The sequence below is a fragment of the Cebus imitator genome, unplaced genomic scaffold (assembly GCF_001604975.1).
Source record: "Cebus imitator isolate Cc_AM_T3 unplaced genomic scaffold, Cebus_imitator-1.0 Scaffold635, whole genome shotgun sequence".
Taxonomy (NCBI): Eukaryota; Metazoa; Chordata; class Mammalia; order Primates; family Cebidae; genus Cebus; species Cebus imitator.
This window is the reverse complement of record NW_016107950.1, coordinates 76333-77916: the sequence shown is the minus strand read 5'-3', so window position 1 is coordinate 77916 and position 1584 is coordinate 76333.

Below are 1584 nucleotides of genomic sequence, written 5' to 3'. Positions count from 1 at the left end.
GGGTGGGGAGGCTAAGCTGCTGTGTGGTGGGGCTGAGGGGTGAGTGGTCCTCTGAAGCAGCTGCTACTCACTGGGGAGAGTGCAGTCATCCTTGGGGAGGGAGGGCATCCTGATTCAGGATGGGAGGGAGCAGGCAGGAGCACCCCAACAAACTGCTGGGGTCACTACTTCTGTCATGCTGATTCTTGAACTGGAGGGTGAGAAGCAGCAGGACATGGCTGCCGCATGAATGGAGCACTGCACCTGGGCCAGGGCAGCTGGTGGCTGTTTTAACAAAGTAACTCAGCTTTGGATCTGGGTGGACCCAGGTTCAAATCCTGCCTGTGATCCTTTCCAGCTTAATCTTAGGCAACTTACTTGGCCATGTTTTCCTTGGTGGTGAAATGGAGACAGAAGGCTCCCCAGTGGGAAGGCTGTGGCCCTACATGATAGGTGCAGGCTGGAGACCTGGCATGGCCTAGGTTCAAGGCAGGCCACGCACAACTGTGTCCCCCCCCCCCAGCCAGTGTCACCTAACCACATGCTGTTTTTATCAGCTAAGATAAAGCTAGCTGCTATAATAGATCAACCTCATCTTCTCCGTGGCATGATTTAACACCTTAGAATTTTATTCCTTACTCAGGGAAGCTCAGTCTATGGAGGTGAGAAGTGGAAGGTGCTCTCTGCAGCTCTGACAGATCCAGGCTGACAGTCCCTGCCATCCCCAAGGCTCAGCTCCTGGATGCCCTTGGCTGCAGACAGTGGAAGGGAGGGAGCGTAGAAGGCCTGCCTGAGGTCACTCAGCACGCGTCAGCTTCATTCCCAGTCCATGGCTGGAGAGCAATCACATGGTGCAGGGCTGCAAAGGCTGCCAGGAAGTGTGTTCTGTGTTGTGTGCCCAGAGCAAGGGAAGCGTTTGGTGAAAGTTTGCCCTCTCCACCACAGCGCTGCTGTGACAGTCGAGATCAAATGCATGAGGCACTGGCTTTCACACAGTTAAGGCGTCCTCACTGCTATGAGCTGGGTTTTCCTCCAGCTTCTGCTCCTGTCCAGACAGAGCACCTATGTTTTTTTTCTATCCACTGAATCAGAGAACCCGCCTTTCTCAGGGCAGAGACCAAATTCCCAGCTTGTATGAAATGAGATTTTCTTCCCAGTAGTACATAGTGGAATGTCTACAGACATCTGTAAGTGTTTGTTGCAGCCCGTGATTTCTCCCTTGTTAGGGACCTGTGGCCCCTGCATCTGGCTCCCCAGGATGGGACTGAGCTGAGCTTGGGACGCTGAGAGAATGCCAGACCCAGGATTTTCCCCACAAGCAACTAGATCCTGACCACCGGTTTTTGATGAGAATCAGGTTTTGAAGACTGACCTGGTTTATAAGAGCTTCCTTATGAAGAAGGCTTTGTAGATCTCACCATTTACAGATATCAGAGACAAGTTTCCTTCTGAATGATATCATTCTGCTCTGACGTCCCTGGGAACACATATCCGAGTCAACATCTCCGATCTTTTCAAGTTAAGTTAGCTCCCTCTAGGGAGCCAGACAGAAGACGGCTTGAAAGCAACTAACAATATAGATTCATCCATTTTTGATGCTTGGAT